A 27,607-nucleotide genomic window follows, 5' to 3' on the forward strand; every position below is an offset into this window, starting at 1 on the left:
TGCACCTCTGGTCACACCCACTGTGGGTGGGCAGGCCTGAGACTTCACCAATCCAGTGACGCTACAGTTTAGCCGAGATACAGGTTATTGGTGACTAAGGAGGTTTCTCTATTCCTCCCGGGAGAATTATTTAACTTATCTGAATACAGATTAGGCAGGTTTTTTGCATTTTACAAGTGTGCCAGTTAATTTAAACAGTCCTTTTGCAACCACACAAATGTGAGAGTGGGAGAGTGGAGGAGGAGACAGCAGTGATCTGTGGTGCGTGTCCATTCCCACTTCCCCTTCTTGTCTTGACACCTTCCTGCTCCGGAGCTCCTGGCATGGCCGTGTGGGCCACCGAGCCACGGGAGAGTCTGGGAGGGAAAATTTAACATGCACTGAATCTGTTCCTGTCTACAGATGGATGCAAAGAATGCTATTTCCATTCATATTTTGCCTTCTTTTTACCTCTTCTCCATCACAATTTCTTCCCTCCATTTCAGACGCCTAAGCTTTTTTATTCCATACCCTTCCAGGAAGCCCTGAGCTGTGACTACCAGAATGAGCGCCCTTCCCCTGAGCCCTCCTGGAACTTGTCAGTGGCACCCAGCATCCCCCATTCCAGTATGGCTTCATCTCACTGCTGAATCCTGGTGAACTTTCCAGAATGTCTGGTCTTTGCTCACCTCTTCATCCCTCCTCACCGGGCACAGTGATTTGAGCAACACAGCTGCTCAAAGACCAGCCTTGTGGAAACCACTTAGTCATCTTTTCTACACGGAACTGATGATTGGTAATCCCCAATCAGAGGGCGGGGCCGAGAAACCTGACACAGAAAAGACGGCAAGAACGGAGAAAGCAATGAACACCCACTGTTCTTTACGCTTTCATGTTTCTAAAACCTTTCTTTTGTTTATCAGCAAAGTGGGTTCTTCAGAAAACACAATTGTCCAAATTCCCAATGCTGATTCCTTTCTTTGAACAGCTATGTGTTTGGATTTAAACAATGTGAAAAAGAGAACACTGTAGGATTAATTATGCAACTGTAAAGTTACTAACTCTCAAGTGCTATATAAGGGTAGACTATAAGTGGCTATTTAACAATTCTATTTATAGGGAAAAATGGAGGTTATTTACCCTTTGCAACAGAGGAAGGAGAGAAAGAAGGAAGGAAGGAACTAAATAACCAAGATATAGTCAGTGTTGTGGTTAATCTATTAAGCTATATCTTTTAAGGAAAATAAATCAAAATGTATTTATAGCAAGTTTTAAAAACCCATTTTATACAATTTAATTAAATACCTTTAGGAATATATTCAATGTTGCAAATAACAGAAAGTCAATAAGTATTAAATCAATTCATTTTAAAATAGAAAAGGTAACTATTAACTCCAAAATGCTTTACATATACAAAATTAAGAGCTTTCTCTACATAGCAGTTGCTAAGGTCAGATATCCCAAGTGGAAAATGAACACAAAATCCCACCTCTGTAAGAGTTCATGAGTGTGACCGTACGGAGGGGCTGTGCTATGCGTGCTCGTGGTGGCTCACACGTAACAACTCATGCCGTCTCCACAAGGATCCTATGGAGCCCAGACTATTATCACCCACACTTTACAGATGAGGAAACTGAGGCACAGAAAGGAAACTTAACCCCAGTTTTTAGACATAAGAGGTTGGGTTTATTCCCACGAATCTGGTACTAGAGGATGCCTCTTCAGTTACTATGCTATGCAAATTCCCATTCACTGATACATTTTACTTTGGAAAACTTTAAACAAATACAAAAGTGGATAGAAAAGTATCATAAACCTGATTTACCCATCAATCAGTTACGTCAGTGCAATGCGGCCAATGCAATTTCATCTACACCGCCATCCAATGACTACGTCTGCATTATTTGAAGGAAAGTTTGGAAATCATAGAATTCTACCTAGAAATCTTTCAGTATGCATCTCTAAAATATAAGAACTCTAAAGAACTCATTAAAAAATGAGCAATTCCTTAATGCCAGGTAGTTGAAATTTTAAATAGGTTAAATAGTTGATGCTTTCAGTTCTAATGTATGAGGCCCCAATCTTTAGTCAGATTTTTTTTTTCTGGCTGTATTTTAACACCCGTGTTTCCTGTAAAGGGAAACACTTAAAGATGGTGGGGGAAACTTAAGGGATAAAGTACCACCTTGAGGCGAGCGCCTGGCCGTGCAGAAGGCACGTATACACCTCGTCGGCCCTTACTGAAGCCAGAGGACAGCGCTCCTGTTCTTATTCTCATCTCCTCGCACATCCCTGTGGCCTGCTCTTGTCACTGTGACTCCTTGCCCAGCCCTGGGAAGCATGGGGCTGTACCCGCCACTCATCGGGGCACAAGGCTCCCCAGAGGCCATCAACCTGCATCAATGTGACTTTGTGTCAAACCAGAGGACACACAGTGCTGGATCATCTCAGCTGTCATCTCTGACCCCAACCACTTAAAAATGATTGTGAAGCTCAAGGAAGCTACCTCTGGAGCAGACCTTTGTTTTCAGGTCTCTCATATCATTTAATATTTCTTAATATCTTGACAGTTGTGACACTTTAGGCCCCACTATGGTTTTCTGGTCTGGGCACAGATGACAAAACTCCCTTTGTTCTGTGGTCGAGCCCTTATGCTGTTATAAGGGCTAATAGTATTTACTTTCCCTGTGTTTCATGGCTACTCCTGAATGGGACTCCAGTCTCAAGCGTGGAGGAAAATAATGCCTCTTCCATATCAGAACTCATACATTATGAGTCACGATTTAGTCACTAAACATAAAAGCAGCAGAAGGAGAGAGAGAAAGAGAGGTGGGGGGAGAGGACAAAAAGGGGAAGGAAGGCGGGAGGCAGAGAAGGAATCAAGACTGCTCCTCAAACGCCCCCTGGCACGTTGCTCCATGGCTGGGTTGCTTTTCCTGTCCACCTAATTATACCTCCAAGTTTATTAGCGAGTTGGTTTTGAGCTAAGTGAAAGCTTTTCTTGTATTTCCCATTTGCTAATCTACGTTTACAAGGGTTTTTTTATTTATACCCTCAAATTGGCAGACATTGGACAGGAAGCACTGATATTTTCTTTCACTTACTTCTTTTAATCAGAGCACACAGACTGATGACTGAGTGACAACTGTTGTTAACAGGCTGGACTCACAGTGTTTACCTAGTGAAGAAGCAGAGACCAGCGTGTGGTATAAAGTCAAGAATGGGGATACGAGGTCAATGAAACCAAAGCTTTGATGTGGGAAAATTTTATGGAATTTGAAGTAGATAAGATGTAAGAAGTGTAAAAATAAGTCTCAGGAAGGAAAAGTGAAGAAACAATAAATATAATCAATTACCAAACTTAAAAAGTAAGACAGCATTTATGAACTAAACACTTCTGTGAACTCAAACAGAAAGCACTAATTTTTCTAAGAACGCTCTCTTGACAGGAGGATTTCAAGCATATACTATTCATGCTCATACGTGTAGTTCACAGTGTTTATGGATTGATGTGTTTCTGTTGGTGGTGTTTCTGTATTTTTGCACATCGAAGTTGCCTTGTTTGTAAGTATTTATCTCTAAGACAACCAAGTGTTCGAGAAACTACTTGGAGTTCAGAGTCTGGAGTAGGAAAGTCTCTCCCCCACCACACCCTCATGCCCACCCACAGTACAGAGGTGGGGAGCTAAAAATCAGGTGACTTCAACCCCAGACCTGATTCTTCAATTTGACCTTGGGTACAGAAGCGCAACAATGGAAGAATTAGGAAAGGTCCCCAAGAACAAAAGCGTGTCATTAGAGACCAAGGCTAAGATCACCCACACCCTCGTATTCTCAATTCATATGTACAGATGCGAAGGATGGACAGTGAAGAAGGCTGATAGGAAAAGCACAGATTCATCTGAAACATGGTGCTGGATGGGAGCTCTACGGAGACAGACCCTGGACCGCCGGAGAGATGAGCCAGTGGGTCCCAGAGCAAATTGAACCTGAACATGGCTGGAGGCCAACATGACGACCCTGAAGCTGTCCTCCTTCGGGCACATCCTGAGAAGGCGGGTTCTTTGGAAAAGACATTCATGCTGGGAAAAGCAGAGGCAGCAGGAAGAGAGGAAGACCGATACGAGGTGGACTGACTCATAAAAGAAGCCACAGGCTGAGTCTCCGGGAGCTGAGCAGGGCTGCTGGGGACAGGGTGCTGCGCACGCCACTCATTCATAGTGTCGCCAGGAGCTGGAGCTGACTCAACAGCAAGTAACACGCACGCTACACAACCTCTTTTTCAGCTTCCTCCTCTTGGATCTGGAAGACACTGCTTCCTACCCTGGAGAACTGTCAGCCTCACAGGACACAGCTCCACCACAGAAGTGTCCATGACTGTGGCCACACCTGCGGCATGTGCTAAAGGCACATTCCAGGAAACCACCCCACAACCTGAGTGGTGTCAGAGCCATGTGAACATGGCCCAGGCCCCCAGCACAGGACTCCAACCTACGGTTTGGAGTTCGAGTGCCACACAGAACACCGTGCCCTTCATTTCACAGATGAAGTAACTGAGGCCTACGGAAATTGAGGGGCTTGTTGAAAGTGGCAGATAGAGGACAGACATCCGAGGTGCCCCATTTTTAGGTCAGGTTTACCTTTTACACCGAATTCACAACCCTGACAAGGTTTCTCATGTCACAATCATTAATAGTTTAGGGCAAGTGCCTTTTGTTTTCATTTTAACAAAATCTTTGGTAATCTACACAAAAGTAGGGGGACATCTCTGTCCTCGTGGTCATTTGGGGGAAACTCTCCAACTAACCCATTCGTGTTGTCAAGAATTGAGGTCAAATTTATTCCTTTATAGGAATTTTTCAGGTTTAGTATAGTAACAGTTTAATTACCTTGAGTAACACAAGTTATTTAACTTGTATATTTAGAAAAATAAGACAACTACCATCAAATATTTGAAATATTGTCATATGAAATAGAAATTAGCCTTTAGCAGCTAGAACAGTTTCTGACTATAGCAGATTCTTAAAATACATCCCTTGAATTAGATTGAGTTGAACTGCTCTCATTTCATTCTAAATCTCTCCAGAGGCTAGAATTAGGAACAATAGGTCTACAATATAAAATCATAATTTCACAACCAAAATTTTATGAATAATATTAATATTTCAACCATTAACACAAACCAACAATGGAATGGGCTGCCTTGCTGGATAATAGGCTATCACTATCCATTTGTGGAAATATTCAAGAAGTCAAAAAAAGAAAGCTCCTTGTCACAGGTTGGTGGAGTGGGGGCAGAGTAGTCTTACAGTACCCTCTGCAGTACAGTAACAAGCACCACACAAGCTTTCTCTAATGACTGCGGATCCGGAAATACTCGGGGTTTAGGAATCAAGAATAATCACTGTCATTGTGCTAAATGGAGGATGATGAGATTATATGTTTAAAAGCAAATGTGTGAGTGTTTTTCACACGCACTCAGTGTAAGCGTGGACTCCATCACTAAAGGGTGACCCGTAAAAGCAGGGGCCGTGTCCTATCCATTTACTTAGCAACAGTCTTCTTAGTGTCTTACACACCAGCTGGGACCTCACACGTTAAATTCATCTCTAAACAAGGGAATGAAAGTGCAAGATTTGGAACTAAGTTATTGGGAATTCAGAATATATATTGAAATAAAATTTTAGTCTTTTAAACCTACTCTGAGATTACTTTTTCTTAAGGTCAAATTCATAAAGCTTGTATACGAAACCTCACACCATTCAAACACTGATGGTTTGTTATGTTTATAGACAGGCAGTCACATGAAAAGACTGATGAATGGAGGAGCATTTTGAAAGTATTAACATTCTCAAAAGGCTAAAAATGTACATGTCCTTTGACCCAGCTACTATAATGTTAACTTATGTTACAGAAAACTAACAGTGTAAAAAATTTTAGGTAAAAAATTGGTCATTAAAACTTATTTATAAAGCAGAATTTAAAAAGCCAACTGATAAAATTACAATAGAGGATTGGCTAGATATATTTTAGAATAGCCATGAAGTGGAATACTATATACCATAAAAAATGTTACTGAAATATATTTACCGCTATAGAAAGATATGTATGAAGCATAAAGTAAAAAAGGAGTAAAGAACAAATATACAGTATTATCCATCTTAATTTAAAATTATATATGCAAAGCAACAATTGTGAAGAATTTTAAACCAACATAGTAATTATCACTGAATTCTGGTACTCTCAGTGTTTTAATTTTTTTATTATAATGTATGTATATACATATAGGTATATATGTATATGTATACACACACACACATACTCACACACACATATGCACACTACTACTATAATTTTCTACAATGGGCATATACTAATTATGGAAAAAAAACTAAAGTTAAAAAATCGATCTCTCTGGCAATTCGATATCAGTGGGAATGACAACATTTAGGAGATAAGTTCCTGACAACATTACCACCAAAAAATGAAGGAGATTAAAGAGATAATGCCTTGAAAAATGCATAGTTTTTGAACAATTAAAAAGTAACTGTGTACTAAATAGAGACTTCCAGGCCCAACTGACTGGTTCACTTCTGACGTCTTGATGGGGATTAAATTTTTCTTATGTATATGAGCAGCAATTCTCAGTCCTACCCACTCATCATTGTAAGAGACAGCAGAGGTCCAGAGGAGTCACATGTGTGCTTCAAGGTTACAGGACAGGGACAGAGGTCTCTAACACATCCTGGTCAAGTTAATGCTACTCATTAATAGAGCTGAAAAGTAATGAAATTACATTTCAGGATAGATTTTAAAAGGGATACAAATGCCTAAAGTGTGCCACCACGGAAAAAGGAAACTATGGTGCCAAAAAGGACTACAATTCTGGGTGAATTTTTTGTAATTGATGTGACCTGGACCAGCTGTCTACCTCCCTCAGCCCTGGTCTCCTCTTGTCCCCAGGGGGGTGGTGATATTTCCTTTTTAAGAGTACAGTGAGGGTCGAAAAAGACAATAAACAGGAAGTTACACAATGTGGCTCTGACTCGAAGCCAGGATGTGATACATGCTAAACATTAGTAGCAATTTGCCTCTCCACGTACAAATCAATAGTGAAGAGGAATTTTACAAAAGAATAACAGATTTCAAAAAATGTCACTTCTAACCCTCAACACTCTGCGTCTGTCACACACTCCACCTGACAAAGGAAATACCAGATGTATGGGTTATACACAGAGGCTCAGTCAGTACTCTTAACCAATTGGTTTCTAGAATTTTTATGAGGCCCCAATTAAAGAATGTGAGTGGAAGAGTCTGAAATCTACAAGGCACCATATAAATATCAGTAATGAAAAGAGAGGCAGCTAAAAACACTAGTAGGCATACAAATATGATTTGGGTTAAGGCCCTCAGCTTGACTGATCTGTTTTTGAAATATCTGGATTACATATGATGCTCTCATCAGTGTAAAGATGTAAGAAAAAGTCAGTTATGTGCCAGCTTAACATGGATATTTAATCAACTAAATGATAATATAAAATCAAAGCATCTAAATATCGAAAACAAGAAATACCGCTAGAAAAGAACCCTTTCCCAACAGGCCTAATTCGACATCAGGCATCACTGCAGTCTGAGTTCTACTTGTTTCCAGGTAACCTCCAGAGCCCTACCAAGTCCAGGCCCCATGTGTGTTAACATACCACACTCTGTGACTCCTCAGTGTCAACGTGGATCACAGGACCGGCACCTGCTACACGCACCTCAGCCTCAGCCTCCGCGGGAGCCGCTCTGCATGAAGAAAAGATAGGACAAGTGGTTAGTGGACTTGAGTGTGTCCCCCTCACTCGATGGGGATGGATGGTTTCCCCGCGTGTGAGCTCTCGTCCTCCAGCCAGTGGAGGCCGTGCACACACACGCTCACACTCACTGCACTTCAGCTGAGGAACAGTCCTGAGCTGCACACAACTGTGTGTCCTCGAAGGTAGAGTGCTTTTGAAATAAAAGTCTGTGCTTCAACAGAAATTACAGAACAAAGTCAGGTATGTGTAACTTGAGTCAGTCCCCAGAGGTCTGGCCTACAGAGACCACCAACAAAGGGAAGTGAGTCAGAGTGAGCTCAAAGGCCCAGGACAGTGCCTGCTTGCCAGGTAGAAATCACTGTTATCAACAGAAGGTTCTGGACTGCAGGGTGTACACTTTGGAATCCAATAGGGCAGTGAATACAAAATCAAGTAAGAATCTCAAAGTCAGATTGCTTACCTAAGGCCATATCAGGACAATGAAAGGAAGACAGGAAGTGAAAGGAATGAAGTTTCTGGTATTTCCTATTTTCTAGGTTTACATGGAAAACTGGGGTTATTGAAGAAAAGGAAAAGAATTCCTTTGGAATATGAATCAACTTTTTCTAACCACCAACCACATTCATTCCAATTTTAGCAGCTCTGTGGGAGGAAAAATGAACATGAAATTCTATGGTTTCCACTTCACATACATCTTTACCTTCACCTGGAACGCCCTCTCTCTCTGGGTCTTTGCAGCCTATTTTGTGTGATGATCGTGAAAAGAATAAGCATCTTCATAGTAAGAACAGCACAAACAATAACTCCCATTACTGGCTATCGAACTGAGAAACCAGACTCTATTAGCTACTGTGGGCCCATTAGCTCATGTTCTGTGGGCTCAAGATGTTAGGCAGCTCGCTGCGACACACAGAAGGTGGTGGGCGGGGCTCAGAACACCATTTTCTGACTCTAGCGTTCTTTCTGCATCGCCAGGCTACCCTGCAATTTCTCACCCCCTCCAACACTTGCACCCTGAGTTCTTCACTGCTTTCAAAAACATCTAACATTTGTGAACATGCTTTGGTTCACATACTGACCTCGCCCCTTGTGCAGACAGAGTTGATGACTTTCCCAGGACAGTATCATCATTATTAAAACCTGGAGACCATTTTAGATTGCTCAAAATCAAATGAAATATATGTACACTTTAAAAAGAAGTAATGCAGATATCAAATTTCTGATGATTTCTAACAAATGGTGAAAATAAAGCAAGAACCCATTAGAAGATACTTAGGAGAATTTCAGGCCTTGCAACCTTTACTTTATAACTGAAAATGACAGCAGCAAATCTAGTTTCTACTTGGGTTAGTGTACCCTTGCCTACTGTCAGTTAGAAAAAAAGGCCTTAATGGTTTTAAGTGGCCCAGTGGTTCCCTGCATGTGGGTATAGCAGGCAAGGTTATCTGTGAACAATGACACCAAGAAACAAGGGCCCAGTGCTGGTTGGAGAGCTATTCCTGCGCAAACATCAGCCTTAATTGGTTTCCCTGGAATGGTTATCTGCACAATGGGAGGAGGGGGGCATAAATTTGAGGGCAGGGAGGGAAGGGACTAATCAGACGGACAGATGGGGTGTCAAAAACAACATTACTGAGTCCTACTGTCCAGTCCACTTAGAGAAGTTGATAGCAAACAAATAGGATTAATTAATGCTCACGTAATCAAGTAAGAAAGATAGACAGAGATGTATGTATATACACACGTGCACACTTATTTCATCTAAAATTGCCATTGCTTTGATTTTCATCCTGGCTCTCATGCAAAATACCAGGCTTAAGACACATACAGATGCCCAAAATTAAGTGACTTAAAGAACCCCTGGCTAGTATGGGCAAGTCCCAATCCCTTTAATTTATTTAAAATGTAAATAATCTAATCACTGCATATGAAAAAATGACAGATTTAAAAAATACAGGGTAACTTCCTCATTTGTAAAATGAGGGTAATGCGTTGGATGATCTTTAAGATCCCTTTTGATCTCTACAATTAAGCTTCAGCTATCAGGAAGTTGGTCTTTAAATTTATATAAATATTCTAGTAAATTAAGAGTTATTTCATACTGTCTTTGAGACAAAATCAGAATTATTTGCATGTCAATATCACCACTTTTTAAACAGAGGAGAAGCGATAAACTTTCCACGGAAACAGTAACAGCAATGCAACTACAGCTTCATTGACTGGTCTAACTCTACAAGTCAGTACCAACCGTAGAACACGCTGGAGATTTAAGTGGAGTGATATCAGAACTCAAGGCTTGACTTCAAGAACTCTAGCAGATACACAGCTCACACTAAAGGATTTACTTGCCCTCTTCTATAGCCTTCCCAAGACAGACATCAGATTTCTCGTTAGAGATATCATTTAGTCTCATTTTATACTCTCAAAACTGACAGCTTCTTAAATCAAAATTAGTTAATGACAAGTTATTTTCTTTAAGATAATTACACTTTAAAAACTTCCAACCCTTTGATATAAACTACAGGCTTATTTTTTTTGTTTTTCTGTAGGTTTCTGTGGCTCGTGATCAGAGGTAGGTCGAGATTCCTTATTCCCTGAGGGAGACCATGGCAATGGGGATACTTGTCTGTGCAGACAGACTCTTCCACTGACAACAGTGAGACTGAATCAGAAAGGGTGACGATTTGCTCCTTAACCCTGAGAAAACTTGGTACGTGCAACCACCTGGCTAATGAGGGCATATTCTGACTTGTGCTAGCAAACAGGCTGGGCCTTTTTTGCATATTAGCCTAAAAGTTTGTTTCTTTATATATTTGTTGATTTATGCACATATTTTTCAGGCTTATACTATTCCTCCCCACACTTCAAGTATGGTAATAGTATAATTAATTCAAAGTCTTAATTTTTAAAAAAGCACTATTTGTTTTTTGGTTTTTTTTCAGGCCAGACTAGCTTCATTTAGTGAGCTAATTTCCATATATACTTTATGGAAAAGTTGGGCTGTGAGAGGTAAATACAAAATATCTCCAAATATATGAACATATAGCTATAGCCTATGGCAATAATAACCAAACAATCCTAACCACCAGCTAACAGCTGTGTGAACTTGAACAGTCATCTTTTTGTAAGACCAGAACAAGCTCTCTTGTGCCATTAGTGGCCGTTGCTGGATGTTTTGCAATGGAAACGTAACTCTTCTTGGTACTGCCAAGCAGGCTAAATGGAATAGAACCAAAAATCCTCTCTAAATGGAGTGAGCAGATGACTGATACTTTAAAGCATGTGCTATCTGAGAAATTATGTGACTTTCTTACTACTGTCTGAGGGGATGAAAAATTAGATTTATATGTAGATCCAATTAATTGCCTAGAGTCTGTAGTCCCCAAACCCCAAGCTCACCTGCGTCGTGGCATAAACATAGCCTCACTTTCACTCCAGTGCCAACAGGGTCCCAGGAGGTGGGTCCCACAAGGTGGAGGGAAAGAGAAGGGCGAGTGTGCAGTGAAAGGAAATTTGCTCTCTGGGGAAGACCCATCCACGTCAGGTGCAGGGTCTCCAGTGGGAGTCAGGGTATTTATGTTCTGACAGTGGCTTGGCAACCCCCATCGCAACATCATCCATGAATATCACGATGTCAGCCACCCACTCGTGAACTACAGTACACAGGCAGAAAACAGAAGGGCGAAGGCATTTCTTGGTCTCAGTCTGGGCTCCTCTGCTAACTCTGGAACCCCATTCTCGGGCTCGTTTCCCTCGGCAGTAAAACAGGAATCTTTAACAGCCTGTCTTCTATCTCTGAGGGCCCTCAGCTCACACCCAGCTCCTGATTGAGCAAATGTCCACATGAGCCCAGGAGGCGAGTAGGGACCAGCCTGGAGCCCTGCTCCTACCTTATCTGCTTTCAATTTTAAAAAGGGCTCTTCATTAATGAACAAGTGCAAGTCATGGGACTAGATGACCTCTCAGTCCTTTCCTGCTCAACGAGGAGATGCTATGTGCTGGTGTAAAGGCAAGAACACGCTGTACGGATTCACCTTGTGTGAGCCCAAAGCTTACATTATAAAGACACACAAAGCTGACGTGCGCAAAAAGATAGCAATGACGTAAGGGCACCATTCAAGCACAATCACGTACAATATGCACATTCCAACTGGGAGGCTATTCCTACAAGGAACTGAAGGCTAAATGTCAAACTTCTGTAAATCGTCCACGAGCCTCACCCCCACAAACCGGCTCGCTCTTTCCCTTGCTCATCCTCACAGAGAGGGAGGAAGACAGGGTAGTTCTCAGCCCTGGACGCACATTAGGATCCCCTGGGGAGCTTTGGGAACGTCCTGCTCTCCACCTGCAGGGCCAGAATTGGCCTGAGGTGAAGCCCACGCATCAGTTTCTTCTTTTTTTTCAATTCATTGGAATATTGGTTAGTAACATTATATAAATGTCAGGTGTACTTTATAACCCGTTTCTGTATACTTTACTGTATGCTCCACCCGAAGTCTAGTCTTCTTCCATCACCATGTACTTGACCGCTTTAGCCCTCTTCTGAAAAATCTCCCCAGGTGACCCTAACATGCAGCGCAGGCTGAGAACCACTGGCTCAAAAGAAAGCTCAAAGTCTAGCCAAAGAAGCCCAGATCTGAATTGGTATTTTCCGCCACTTCCTGGCAGTATGAACATTACAGTTCAACTAGCTCCTCCATTAGCGGACTAGGAAAAAGACAAAATAATAACAGCACGTGCTGCAGTCACCTTATAGGGTTATGACAAAAATCAATTTGGAGATACAAGGGGAACGGCCTGGAAATACAGCTCTACAGAAACCATATTTTTACGTAAGGAAAACTCAGAGAAGTAAAACTCAAAACCACGGACAAGGCACAGAAGTAACACAAAAAGTGAGAATAACCAAGTATCAGAAAAAAGGGTCATATTCTTGGGCTTTAGCTACAAAGCTGTGGTGGCTTTTCTATCTCTTGACTATGAAACCAGTGATTTATGATTAGAGCTCAAATCCCTTTATAAGATAAAAGCGTCCTGGACCCAGGGCAGTGAGATATATAAGCCATGATTTTATATATTGGAGCTGAAACGGGAAGTCCCCTGAACCCGTGATTCAGATTTCATCCAGCAGGCGTTTACTCCCTGCCAAGAGCTGAAACAGGTAACTCTGAGGTGTGAGACGCAGGACACTGAGCCAAGAGGAAGACACCAGGTCCTTGTCTAAACAGATGAGACGCAACAACAAAGGGTGATATAGTCGTTAATGGAGCAGGAGGGAGGGAAGCCATCCTGTTCAGATGAGACTCAGGGTCCTGGTCCGTGCGTGATGACAACTGTCCACGCAATGCTGTCAGGTGTGGCAGGTTTCCGGGGAGCCTGCTCTGATACGACAGTTGCAGAGGTGGCTCTCGCCCCCAACCCAGGAGTCACTGTGGGCCTAGGTTTGGGAAGGGCCCTGACATCACTGTCACATGGTGTATTTAATAATTTTAAATATTTCTGTAAGCAGTCTTCGAGCTTTTACGGGGTATCTCTTAAAACTTAAAAAAGCATGATTCTAAGAGTGCCAGGGCAAGCATGGAAAACACTGGAAATGCACAGAAGGGGTGTGCTCTGCGCCCAGGGCCTCTCAGAGCCCCGGGTGTCTCCTCGAGGCCGCTGAGCCTGGGCGGTGGCTGCAGGGTTCTGTGCTCACCGCTGCGGGGAGTGGGGAGGAAGAGACTGAGTTAAGTGGGCGGGGACAACACACAGGGCACACGCAGGTGCCACTGCAGCAGGCGCAGGGTACAGGCAAAGGAGGCCACGCAGCTCTGGGGGGACCGGGGCGTTGCAGAGGGAAGAGCAGCCTGGTCTCCCACCAAGCTGACTTCCTGTCCTCATGTCCCCTGGGTGTGTGGCTTTTCTCAGGTGGGACCTGGTAGGAGATAATGAAACAATTCTATACCCAAACGTCTGTGCAAAAACACAGGAAATTAGAGAAAAACTTACAAAGTCCACAAAGCCTTAGGTTGGCTACATAAGGAACTTTGGGGGCCATTCCTCAGTTCCCTTCTGTTTGCTGCTTCTCCCTTTCTTGTATATGTCTGGACCACATATGGCCCTCCCCCCTGTGACACGACCTCTGGGAAAGGACAAGAAGTCCCGGAGTGACAGGTGTGCAGGGCAGGCTGTGCCCTCCTGCGGCGCCTCTGAGGGCCCTGGCCAGACCCGGGGCACACAAGACGGTATGCACCCCGCCTTGGCGGCCACACTCCCCCCGGCTCACGTCGCACGACAAGTCAAGTTTGCATGTGTCATTAGAACACAAGCACAAGAGGTTCGGCGGCTAGGGTTTCCGGGTGGGAATTCCCGCCCTTTCTCGGGAATTGTTTTCGCTTTCCGACGCAGTCCCGAGAAAAATTGGTCGGGAAATTGGGAAAATCTGCTCCTTGCCTTGAACCCAGGTGGTTGATAGTACTGGCCGTCACTTTGTGGAAACGATTCATGGTGGAGAACAGAAAACAGTTTATATCTCGGGATCGGAAACGGGAAAGCGAAAAAATTCCGCGAGGAGTCCCACGGGGGAGCCCCCGGAAGTCTGCGCGCCGAGTGGGAAGCAGACAGAAGCCGAGGAGCTCTTCTCCCCACCGGCCCGGGCAGCTCTTGTCACGGGAGCCCCGCGTCCGTGAGCAGGAGGGCGAGCGAGCAGAGGCGGCGGCGGCGAGTCCGTGACACCGGGAACAGGGTGCACTCCTCACGGAAGGACGCTTCCCGAGTGTCACCCTCCTTCACTTGCGAGTCCCGCTCACAGAAGCACCTCAGTCCCACAGGAAGGGAAGGTGGCGGCAGCGGTCCCGGGGCCTCGTCCTCAGCCCTCGCCCTCGGTGGGGTGGGACCAGGGACAAGGCCGACGCCAAGGCGGGAGAACAGGCCGCACCTTCGGGGCGCCTGCCCGGAGCTCCCAGGGAGAAGGCGGGCGTCGCGGCAGCGCTGGGCATGAGGGCGTCACCGGGGCACCGGGCGGGCGAGCTGAGCACAGGCTCCTGGAGGGGCGGCGGGGGCCGCGTGACGAGGCGTCGCACCGGCTCCTAAACGTCATACGTGGGCAGGAACGGCCGCGGCCACCCCGCTGCTCAGGCAGCTCCTCAGGCCGCTCCGGTGCCTCCGGCTCTGGCGTCCTCCACGCGGAGGCGCCGCGGCACTTCCGGGAGGGCCGTCGGGGGCAGCAGGTGGTGCGGCGTCACTTCCGGCGGGCCGTCGGGGGCAGCAGGTGGTGCGGCGTCACTTCCGGCGGGCCGTCGGGGGCAGCAGGTGGTGCGGCGTCACTTCCGGCGGGCCGTCGGGGGCAGCAGGTGGTGCGGCGTCACTTCCGGCGGGCCCCGCCGGCTCCCGGAAGCGGGCCTGTGCGTGCGAGCCCGTGGTGAGGCTCGCCGGTTGTCCTTGTTGCGCACCCAGGAATGGCCGCGTCTCAGAGACAAGGCGGAAAGAGCGTCGGCCAGGACCGTGTGACTTCAGCCTTGAGCTTAGCAAACCGTCATCCAAAAGGCGAACTTGTCCCCGTACTTAGTACAGTACGACTGAGGCCAGGCAGCCCACTGAAGGAGTGATGAGCCCTGTGTTCCCATTAACATGTAAATGGGACCAAAAAGGGGAGGGGCAGCCTTTCGAGTAGGAATTCCCTCAGTTTTACAAACGAGACCAAGTTGTTTTAAATGTGCTTCACTTGATCCCTTGTTATTAGGGAGGCTGAGGGCAACCTGATGCTCATTTTACCATTGACCTTGCAGAAGAAACCAATTAGTAAGTACTTGTTGAAACAGTGGCACGTGCACAACACTCTGCTGGGTATTACAGGAGCTATAGCTTTGCATCAATATCTATATCTGTATCTTTACATACAGTCCCTGTCCTCAAGCAGCTAACGTTTTAGGTACGGAAGCAACCAGTGTACATGAACTCGTTCAGCTAAGGGCGATTAGAAATCATGTACTTTCCTCTTAGGCAGTGATCGCCCCATTGTGGTAGGTATTCAAGGAAAATTGGATCAGCAGACGAATACATACCAGGCAGGTTTTTAGGGAGAATTCCTGAATTAGGAGACATGCTGGACTAGATGAAAACTATGACACATCCCTCTCTGTCAGACAGCCCATGATACTAGTGCTGAGGTCTTTGGAGTAGGTATATACTCAGAAAAGAGAAACCGTAGACTGGGCAGGAGTCAGGCGCACAGGCCTGGAGCCTGAGTGTGATGCAGATGAAAAGATAAGGACGTCCTAGACAGAGGGAATCGGAGTCACGCTACTTGGAGGCCAGGATGATGGCGATCCATGTTCAACATGAAGTATCCTGAAACTGTTTTATCTGCTGTGTATCATCCATTTGGTAATTGTGTGCAGCAAGACCACAAACATCAGATAGTTTCTTCTGCTATCCAGCCACTGCAAGAGGCTTACCCAGGACATGGATGCTTTCTATTATGGGGGAAGGAAAGTCAGACAAATGCGAATGTTGCCAGAGAGAACGAGAGTGGGAGGAGAGACAGACAGACAGAGTGACAGAGAGACAGAGGCAAACTTTTTGCCCTCTATATCAGTTTCAAAAGAGTGCAACCCAAATACATAAAATCAGGAAATTCAAAAGCAGTTATATTTAAGAGCCCCAGTAGGATAAATATAGAAAATTTAGAAAATTTTATTTGGTTTTTCCAGGAGGTTCCTATAACCGAGCCAGAATTACTCAAAAGGAACCTTGAGTGGTTAAGAAATTTTGATATAAAAGTTACCTGAAATACAAGTAAGTGACCTGTCACTGCTCCTGAAACAAAAGCTGTTTGAGAGGCAAGAGGAAAAAAGTTCCTTTTAAAACGAATAGAAGAAAAAGAGTTTGTTATTCAGAGGAAACCAATCCTCCAATAAGAATGCTTGTCCTGATTAGTAAACTATTACTATTCCCATTTAGATGATTTGTTTTTAAGAGAAAGGATGTCATTCATGAGAAACATTTCCAATTTGAGGTGTGTCCCTTTGTTTGAGAAATTAAAAATTTAAAAAGTTTTATGATTAACATTAGGATGCCTTTTTGAGTATAGATGATATATGATTTTTTTACGTCAGTATTTCAGCAGTGATACAGACATTTTCTTTTTCTAGAAATGCTGTCTCACTAATGTCCTTAACTCCAGGAGAAAAGGAAAGGAAAATAAGTGTGGAAAAGAGGCTTTAGGACCCATTAATGTTAAGACAAGGAAATGAAGGGGGACAAAAGTGCAGAGACAAATGCTGCTGTTGCAAGGCATGTGCTGTCCCCGAGAGCACAGCTTGGTGTTTCTACACTGGGGAAGACAGCCCATGGCTGGCCTCGGTCTGAAGGAACCCGTGATTAGTGGCATCAGGAACAAGCTTTACTTCTTCATGGAGGGTCATTAAGAGGTTAGAACGCTGCCATGCCTAAGCCAATGTGTGCAGGGCTCTAACCTCACCAGAGGTTCCTCCAGCCATAACCACCAGCCTGACGCAAAGGTAAACAACTTCCCTTGCCTTGGTGGGGTGGCCAGCATCAGTGGAGCCAGGGTATCCTTCTCAGATTTGCTCCTACCGATCAGGAGGATACTTTAGGGCCAATTGGAAAACATGTACTGTGTGTACATTTTTAGGGGGAGCCAGTAATAATGCAGATATCACCTCCCTACAAGTTCAGCTGGGCTCAGTAGGCACAACCCTTGTTCAAAGCACATTAGTTCTGCAGGTTTCCTCTGCTCCCACAGGCATCTCAGTGAAAGAACAAAAGCCCCATGTCCTAGAAATGCTTCCTGAGTCATTTTTCCTGCTGGGCCCAAGTTAGAAGCATTTTGAAATTTGTATTTAAATGCCCTAACAACAGGGTGACACAACTGGGGCATCATATTTGGGACAAACGTTAAACTGGATGGGACACCTAGACAAGAGGTGTAAACAAGGACTCCCAGGTACGCCACGACATATGGCCACTCAGCACAGTGCTTTGGACGGGGCCGAATCCACCCGTCCATTATCAGTGAAAAAGGCTCTCACCAAAGAGCCTTTTCCTCAGATGGGCCATGGCATTCCTGTTCATTTCCCCCAGAGACAGGTTATAAAACCCCTACCGTCCAGGCACTTTCACTTCTCTCCACTCTCCTTTCCAACCACCCCACCAGCCACACGCACTACTCAGTGTGCAAAAAGGCATGAGCTCCAGGGAGGGTTTCAGTAATTTCTCAAGGAAGAACTAATGCATCCTTTTATACAGAATGAACTCTCCGCCTCCTCCTTGTTTCCATATGAGCACTTTCCCAATGAGGAAGAAAGGCCAGAAAAATAAAGTCAATGCCCGTAGGGTCATCTAAGGTAAGACAAATGGGCCCCACATTTTAGGAAAGCAGAGCTATTCTGAGAAATCATTGCCAACACCAATGTCATGACGCTTTTTACCTATTTTTCTTCTAGAAGTTGTACAGTCTCAGGTCTTACACTTAAGTCTTTAATTCATTTTGCGTTGATTTTGTATATGATAGAAGGGTCCAATTTCATTCTTTTGCATGTGGGTATCCAGTTTTTCCAACACTATTTATTAAAGAGACTATCTTTTCCCCATTGAGTGTTCTTGTCACCCTTGTAAAAAAAATCAACAGACAGTATAAGCATGGGTTTTTCTGGGTTCTGTATTCTGTCCTACTTGTCTAGATATCTGTCTTTATGGCAGCACTATCCTGTTTTAATTACTGGAGCTTTGGAATATATTTTTAAATCAGGTAGTGTGATGTTCTTTTTTCTCAATATTGCTTTGGCTATCTGGGGTATTTTGTGGTTCCACATGAATTTTAGGGTTGTTTGTTCTATTCTTGTAAAAAAAAATGCCATTGGGATTTTTTTTTAATTAGTTTCAGGTATACAAAACAATGTAATAGTTAGACATTTACGCCCCTCACAAAGGGATTAACCCCTCCCCCAATCTACTATCCCTCTGACATTGTATATAGCTGTTACAATTGCCATTGGGATTTTGACAGAGATTGCACTGAAACTTTAGATCACTTTGCATTGTGTAAACATGTTAACAATATTAAACAACAAAAGCAAAATACACAAATGGGGCTACCTCTGCACATCAAAAAAACCACTCTGCACATCAAAGGAAACAGAGTGAAAAGTCAATTTACAAAATAAGAGAAAGTATTTGCAAACACATATCTGATAAGGGATTAATATTTAAAATATATAAGGAAATCCTACAATTCAACAGCAAAAAAAACAAGTAATTTAAATATGGGCAAATGACTTGAATAGACATTTCTCCAAAGAAAATATATAAATGGCTGAAAGGTATGTGAAAAGATGTCCAACATCACAAATTATCAGGGGATTGCAAATTGAAACTGTGAGAATGGCCATCATAAAAAGAGATAACAAATGCTGGCAAGGATGTGGAGTAAAGGGAACTTACGTACACTGTTTTGGTGGGATTATAAACTGGTACAGCTACTATGGAAAACAGTATGGAGGTACCTCAAAAAATTAAAAATAGAACTACCATATAATCCAGCAATCCCTCTTCTGGGTATTTTTATAAAAGAATTGAAATCATGAACTCAAAGAGATACTTGCACTACTCTCTTCATTGCAGCTTTATTCACAACAGCCAAGATATGGAAACAGTGTAAATGTCCATGGATGGGTGAATGGATAAAGAAAATATGGTATATACACACAATGGAATATTATTCAGCCTTAAAAAAGAAGAAAATCTTGCCATGTGTGATATCATACATGAACCTGGAAGATATTACGCTAAGTGAAATAAGCCAGACACAGAAAGACAAATACTGCATGATTCCACTTCTATGAGGTATCTACAATAGAAACTGAGAGAATGGTAGTTGCCAGGAGCTGGGGTAAGGGGAGTTGCTGTCCCAGAGATCTGTGGTACAACATTTTTCCTGTAGTTAACACTACTCTGTTGTACACTTAAACATTTAGGAGGACAATCTCATATTAAGTGTTCTTACTGCAATAATAATAATAATAATAATAATAACAATAAAAAGAAAAACCTGTTCTACTACCCACCCCTCAAAAAAGACATTAAGCGTTTCAGTGCACTTCATTCTCTCTCACATCCACTTTGGCTTCTATGTTCACACATTGCTAAATTTCTGAGGTGAGGACCTAGGAAGAAAGCTTGGGTATCCTGGATTAACTCTGGAAGGAAACTAAGGGAAGCAAATACCCATAAAATATTCTTAGCATATTTAGTCCCCCAAGTATCCTAGTAATTAGCATTTATGGGCTGTGAGGACCAGGTTTATGTTTGATTAGGCTCAGCTTTTAATTCTGGGCTGAAATATAAACAGACACACTCGACTTCCAAATCAGCTGGCATACACGCATTTGCTGGAAACCAGTATGTGCCTACTGATGACCGAATACCAGGGAGATGCAGAGAGAATTTAGATCTTTTGCTCAAAGGTCTTAACTCTGTGAGGAGGCAAGAGAGAAGTACAAAAACAACAATGAACGCCTATGTAATAACAATTAGATGTGAAATCATTTGATGAAGCTTAAATATAAACATTCCTTCTGAGATGGGATTTGCCAGGGAAATCCTCATAAAGGAGATATGACTTAATTTTAAGAATGCCTTTCCAGTAATAATTTGCTAGCTGCAATTAAGAAACAAACAATGATAGTACAAAGTTTTGTAAACTTTCATTCAAATTAAAGTCTTTTCATTAAAAAAAGCGCCAAAATACTTATGTGATAAATGCTCCTCTGTGTTTTAAAAATGAATCTCCCTATATTCACTGCAGCACTATTCATGGGGGCAAAGACATGGAAACAACTAGTGTTCTTCAATAGATGAATGGCTAGATAAGAGGTCACACATGTACACAGTGGAACACTGCTCTGCCATCAGAAAGGATGAAATGGTGCCGTTTGCAGCAACGTGGATGGACCTTGAGATCATCATGGAAAGCGAAATAACCAAGACAGGAGAAGTTGAGAACCGGACGACCTCACTCCTGTGTGGTATATAAAACTGAAAGCAACAGATAAACAAACAAAAACTTACAGACACAGACAACAGTTTCGTGGTGACCAGAAGGAAAGGGAGAGGGGTGGTAGAAGAGAGTAAAGGGAGGTCTCCTACGTGGTGATGGAAGGAGAACTGACTCTGGGTGGTGAGCACACAATGGGATATATGGATGATATATTATAGAATCGTACAATTGAAACCTATATAATTATATTAACCAATGTCACCCCAATAAACTTAATACATTTTTTAAAAGCACTTAAAATAAGATAAATATGGAAGTCAACACTAGAAGACACAACTCAAACAAGTGAATGTGACCTCTTATGAAGAAGTGACATGGGGTGGGGTGGGAGGGTAGTGTTGGAACCTTTTTTCCTTACCTTTTCACCCCTATTTGACTTTTAAAACTAGATATTACTTTAATAAAAATAAAAATTAACTTCCAAAGTGCAAAAAAGTAAAAATGACTCCCTTAGACCCAGTTATCCATCCTAAGACCTTGGTTCAGGGAGGGGTAAAGAAGGTGATGGCTATTAAGAGAACGAGGCTTCCTGAGGACGTCGTCAGTCATGGTATTGTTCCAGAATCTGAACACTGAGACCCACGACACAGACTTTCTCATGTGGCCTCACAGTCCCATGTACATGTGCACATACTGTACACGTGCACAGTGCTAGGGGACAACTCCACCCTCTGGCCAGGATGACTCTGTTGATTACAAAGGGGTATGGTTTGTTCCAGAAACCGAAAGCACTGGGTTCCTCTCCAAGGACGTGACACAGTGAGTCCTACTGAGGCACAGTAGCCACAGGCCTGTGGAAATCTTGGCTCCACCAGGTGACAGATGCATCTCTGCCCGTGTGTCGGGCAAGAGGAGACCTTAGTCCATGCCTGTGGGCTTGCCAGTCAGGACTCCATAGGTTGTGGTCGTCGGGAAGGGGACTGTGTCTGTGATCTGGAAGCGTGAGTGTCTGCCAGTGGGCTCCAGATCTCGTGTGAGGGGCATGGGAAGGGACGAGGCGGTGCCCTGGGCGCTGCACTGGGCAAGGGAAGTGTCTGCTTCCGGGAGACCCAGCTACAGGAAAACTGCTGTACTGTACCCACTGTGTTTGTTGGTGCACATTAAGTAAACTATGTATCCTACTGGATGTCTTTCTGTCAAAGGAAAACATAATTATCAATGAACTGGAAACGTCAAACATCTGAATACTTTATCATCCTTTTCTCTAGCATTGTTGAATGCTGACTCATCTACTCCTTTAAAACTGACAGTGAGAGTCTCCCATACACATTGGCAGGTTTATCCGAGGTTTCCTAAACATCCAGTCCCATCCAGACTCTTCCCATAGCATCAAAGTCTCTCACTTGTCAGAGTCCTAAATCATATGTTAGCTCTACATGATTTTTCACTAGCTTGCTGATGTAGTGTAACTTTTAATTAACATTACAGCAAAGCGGGGGTGGGGGGGGAATCAATATTGTTTGGTATATCAATGACTTTGGAGTGGTGCCTAAGCTTTTCAGCCTGGCCTGAGCTCCGTGTATTGTTATGAAATACCAAAATGGTCAGTATGGTTTCCTATCAGGGAACAACACGAAAAGGGATTCAATAAACTCAGAAAGTCAAATTCTTTTATGGAGATATTTCTTCTTGGTGTATAACAACTATTTGCAAGTTACTGGGAATAAACTTGATATGGTATGTTTCAAATATTCAAATAAATGTATAAAATGCACTCAGTTGTTTATGGGTGAGTATAGGTATTTAACTTCTGATTGTCTGAAATTCCCATCATTTATTATAGAAGATTTGATGTGACCATGTAATCTAAGTCTCCCTCATTTCTTTGTTTCATAGGAATTACCGAAGCAGAGCAGTCTATTACTTCCAATAGTCAATGCTCACATTTGTATAATCACTTATAGGTGATACGGGATTGCCCACAAACCACTCCTGTCCAAGGCCAACAACAGAGGGCATTACATGCACTTTCTCTTTGCATCGCAATAGTGAGGGGTGTATAGTTCCCCCAGCATTTACATAGTAACATTCTCCCAGTTTGAACAATATGCCGTAAGTGAAGCACATCTTTTCAAATAATAATAAAGTATTATTTGCCCAGTAAGTTGACGATTTCAAAGAATTGTGTCAGTTGTACTTGCGCGTTGTCTAACCACAGGGCGGGGGAGGGGAGTTGAACATTCTCATATGTGTTTAGTTATGTAGAAGATTCACAGGGAGTTGACTTTCCACGAGTTTGATTTGATTCACAAACAGCCTAGAGCAGTTCCATATTGCTGTGGATCTTAATGGTAATCAGAGCAAGGACCATCCGAGCCAGGTCCAGCCTCCTGCTCCATGAGAGCAGCCCACGTCATGCTCTTATTTCCCCATGACGCCTACTGTTTTCGCACTGCCCTGAACAGCAGCCGGTCACAGCCGCAAGACGACCAGACCCCCTTTCTCCCTTCCATCAGTGTTAAAGCCACATGGAAACCTGACTTTCACCAATCACCGGCATTTCTTAGAATTGATCCCGCCCCTTTTCTCTGCGTCTGTTTTGCCTTCTGTGAAGCGCTGTACTCCATCTCACTTGCCTGTCCCCTTTTCTCTATTTCCTAGTCTCTGCCCACCCATGTCTCTGTCGTTTTTCCTTCCTCTTTGTCTGATTTTTCCTGTATATAAGGAAACTATTTGAAACAGACATGTTGAAAATTCTTTTTGAACTCTAATATGTCCCATTTCATATGTGTAGGGCGATAAATTTATTTTTTATCCCTTTACTAGCAAATATCCAATTCACATTTTTGAGCCCTACTCTGTGGGCTCTGTTCCCAGCACTTGATTATAGCAGAGAATAAAACAAAAATTGAAGGACTGGTGAATATAGACGTTCTAAAAGTTTTCTTTCGTTGGAAAGTTAAATATGGAAATATTACGTATACCCACCACAGTGCCCAAATATTTAGTTCATGTGAACACGACCAAAGAAAACTCTTTAAATATATATTATATGCCAGGCTATGAGGTATATCCTGTTGAAACAAAAATAAATAACAAAAGGTTTGATGTGTTATAAAATAGGGTCACGCTCATAAATGTTCCTCTGTCTAGTCCTAGCTTTATATTCATAACAGGTTAATAATACATCCGTCAATTGCCTTTAAAGTACACAAACATAGCACATTTCACAACTACTGCAGAAAATGCACACACAAACATAGGGAAAAATAAATGGATATACATTACTTTCACAAATATAAACATAGCAAAATGAAATATAGTCTAAAAAAAACAATACAATATATCAATGAAACCAAGAGCTGGTTGTTTGAAAAGATAAACAAAATTGAAAATTTTTAAATAGACTCATCAACAATTAAAAACAAAAAACAAAAAAACATGGCAGAATATTGAAACAAAAACTAATTCTGCACACAGGTACTTAGCCAGACTTGAGGTTGAAAATTTAGGAGACTGAATAAATCAGGAACTAATGAACTTATTAGTCAGTAAATGTTGTCTAAATATTCCGAATATTTTGTCCCAATGATAAAAACAAACCCACAGAAGTGGTCTTGGTGGATTCTTTCCTGCGAGTTTGTTCACCTATAGCAGTGAGCTTTGAAAACGTGGGACCACTTTTCCTTTGAAATGCTGAGGAAGAGGGGTTGCTATACTTCTATTTTTGCCAGACTTCAAGACAAACTGACTGAGATGTCAAATTGCAGTGCCGATGCCTGCCACTCAACACGCTGATATATGCGCATCCCTGTCGCTCACGCTGCTCACAATGAGCTGGGGTTCTTTGCCTCCCTTGCAAGGGAGACAGATTTGTGTGCTCAAATGGCTGGGGCTGAACCAACAGTCGAGACCTGATCAAATACTTGAAACTCTCAAAGAATTTAAATGGGTTCCTTTGTCTCATCTAAAACCAAAATTATTAATTAGATTATAGTCATGGTAATATGCAATCATTATTTGATGTATGAACAAAGTCCTTAAGAGAGGGACCAGTAGACTGCTTTAAAGAACTAGATTTTTGTTTTAATGCAAAAGCACTTCTGACTTTTGTGACTATTAATGAATGTCCCTGAATCATAATTAGCACTGAGCCCTTTTGGGGTAAGTACATGTCTTTTTTTTTTTATTATTCTTTCAATACATTATTCAACTTGCATTTACTCAGCACCTACTACTTGCCAGAGAGTGAGCAATTGGGCTCAATCTTAATTCTAGCTTAAATATGATTTTTCTAAAAGAAAAGAATAGTTATCATGATAGTAACAGAGTTTGTGAAACCTCTTTCATATTTCACAAAATTATATTATTTTATATTTCCATTAACCTTAATAAACATAATGCCTCTGTATTATGCTTGGTTTTAAGGGTGGAGATATAATGTCAAATATAAGGTGATTTGTCAAAAAAGTTGAAAAGCTGAAACTAGCGTGGCAGTCATCTGATTGCTCAGACCACACTTCCAGGTACAACTGGTAGGTCTATATGTCCCCAACCCCCATCCCGCACCTGTTCTAGCTGCTCACTGATGTCACACCTGTATTCCTCCCCAGCACCTGTTCTTCCTGCTCACTCGTGTCACCTCCCATTGTTCTTCTTTCACATCCTCCGGGCACCTAGCTCCATCCTCAGCACAATAGAGGTGCTCAGGAGATTCCCATCAACTGGCCTGTATACTAACATGTGTTGAAGAGCAGTGGAGTCAAAACTTGAAAATCCAAGGTTGCTGTCTCTTCAGGAAGGTCCCCATGCTCTAGTCAGGCTTGGGCTGGAGTGAAGCATCCCATCCTTGACCTATAGGTCACTAGGCCCATGGATTCATTTCAGCTGCATGAAAGCACTTGGGGGGCACATGGACCATGTTGGAACAGTTCTCAACCGACCATGTTGGAGAGGCAAAAGCATCTTACATAATTCCATGTTGAGAGCAATTTAGTTACTCTGGAGACCAAAAGGAGACTTTAAAAACCAAACCAAACCAAACCAAACTAAACTAAACCGAAAGCCAGCTTGTCTAAAAATGACGAAGTTCATGGCTATATGAGCAATAAACACCATCACCTATGAAAAAGGTATTTTTCACTTTACTTCTCTGGAGAACAAAGTATGAAACAACATATCCCCTTCAAGAACCCTCCTGAGCACTGTTGCCCACAGAGGAAACATGTCACGTTGAACCAGGATCCCAACTCACGCTCGTTGCCCAGGCTACAGGCACTTATCAATAATCCAGGCGTCCATTTTCCCATCAGCAATATCTCTTGGAGACTCTTTTAACCAAGGACAAAAATTTGAATTGGGATTATATAGAAGCAGGAAACAAAAACCAACACCAAAAGGTAAACTAGAGTGTCGTAGGCATATTGGATTTAACAAAATATGAACAATATGAACAATTCATAACCCAAATCAGTCTAATAATTAAACAAGTATCTACTGAACACCTTTTATGTGTGTAAGGCACTGGAAAATCCATATAGTAGAAATGAATACGCTTAAGGCATAAGACACATTTCTAAGGAGATACAACCTGATTGTGGGTAGGAAATAAATACGTTCACTAACAAGTAGCCTGAAAAGTTAGGTGACCAGCACGTTGGCAGGTGAGTAGTACAGATGCTCTAGCCACTGGCGTAACAGGCGGTCAGCTCTGTGCTGGGCGTCAGGGTTGACAGAAAAAGGGCAACTTAAATCTGTCTTCCACCGCCCATGCCTAACGTCTTCTGTGTGCTTTTCATGCTACTGATCGTCTTCATCCTCTTCACTTTTATTTAATAATAAGCACTAGGCTCCTTTTCTTTTTTAATCTTTTAATCCTTTCAGCTCACTCCTGGCAAAGAAGTTTCATGGAGCAAGTTACCTCTTTGTACCTGCATCCCTGGTAGTGTGACAGGCTTGGCAGAGTGTCCCAGAGTGTTCTGGCTCACTGGGAAGTTAGGCTTCTTTTGGGGATGAGGTAAAATTGATTATGAAGGCTGCATGTCTACATCACAATTCCCTGCATGATCCATAAAATCTTCACCATTTAAGCAGAGCCCAGAGTGTACAGAAAGGATATTGCAAGTTCTGGCTAAAACTGCAGGCAGTGTGTGTAAAGAACAAGTCTCAGTTTTTGTACTGGGCCACACTGGCTCCAGTCATCCCCACATTAGAAGGCTAAAGTGGATCCCTTAAACCAGCCTGTGGCTTAAAATACACAGAAATGAAGTACAATCTCTAAATGCCTATTTTCCCCTAATAAGTGGAACCCAGCATGACCATGCTATTTAAATTGATGAAATAACTTTTAGTTTTTGAAATTATCATAAAACGTAAGAACTCTTCACCACTGTTGGAATAGACAGAGCTAGCGAACAGGTCACACGGTGCCTTTCTTTCTTTTTTTAAATTAAAGTTTATTGGGGTGATAATTGTTAGTCAAGTTACATAGGTTCCAGGTGTACAATTCTGTAGTACATCATCTATATATCACATTGTTGTTGATGGCAGTGTGGAGATTCCTCAAAAAATTACGAATAGAATTACCATATGACCCAGCAATCCCTCTCCTCGGTATCTACCCAAAAACTATGAAAACATTTATCCGTAAAGACATGTGTGCTCCAATGTTCACTGCAGCATTATCACGATGGCCAAGACATGGAAACAACCAAAGTGTCCTTTGATAGAAGATTGGATAAAGAAGATGTGGTATGTATACACAATGGAATACTATTCTGCCATGAGAAAGGATGAAATAGTGCCATTTACAACAACATGGATGGACCTTGAG

At 42.7% G+C, this 27,607-nt stretch overlaps 1 protein-coding gene across 27 annotated transcripts in view; it reads right to left on the reverse strand.

Annotated features, from left to right (window-relative positions):
* MYT1L (myelin transcription factor 1 like) overlaps positions 1 to 27,607 on the reverse strand; it is a 363,194-nt gene that overhangs the window by 314,371 nt on the left and 21,216 nt on the right. For all 27 annotated transcript variants that reach the window (XM_074331624.1, XM_074331629.1, XM_019752014.2 and 24 more), the window contains exon 2: positions 7,680 to 7,767. The gene's annotated coding sequence lies outside the window, so the exon portion shown is untranslated. The remainder of the gene's footprint in view (positions 1 to 7,679; positions 7,768 to 27,607) is intronic.

This window comes from Rhinolophus sinicus, linkage group LG05 (assembly GCF_036562045.2).
Source record: "Rhinolophus sinicus isolate RSC01 linkage group LG05, ASM3656204v1, whole genome shotgun sequence".
In the NCBI taxonomy this organism is placed as follows: Eukaryota; Metazoa; Chordata; class Mammalia; order Chiroptera; family Rhinolophidae; genus Rhinolophus; species Rhinolophus sinicus.